Source organism: Physeter macrocephalus, chromosome 2 (assembly GCF_002837175.3).
Source record: "Physeter macrocephalus isolate SW-GA chromosome 2, ASM283717v5, whole genome shotgun sequence".
Lineage (NCBI taxonomy): Eukaryota > Metazoa > Chordata > Mammalia > Artiodactyla > Physeteridae > Physeter > Physeter macrocephalus.
Window position 1 is genome coordinate 56,646,419 of NC_041215.1, and position 273 is coordinate 56,646,691.

Genomic DNA, 273 nt, shown 5'->3' on the forward strand with positions numbered 1-273 from the left:
TATAGCTGATTCACTTTGTTATACAGCAGAAACTAACATACCATTGTAAAGCAATTATACTCCAATAAAGATGTTGAAAAAAATAAAAAAGAAAAGAAAAGTGTTTTTTTTTTTTGTGGTACGCGGGCCTCCCTCTGTTGTGGCCTCTCCCGTTGCGGAGCACAGGCTCCGGACGCGCAGGCCCAGCGGCCATGGCTCACGGGCCCAGCCGCTCCGCGGCACGTGGGATCCTCCCAGACCGGGGCGCGAACCCGGTTCCCCTGCATCGGCAGG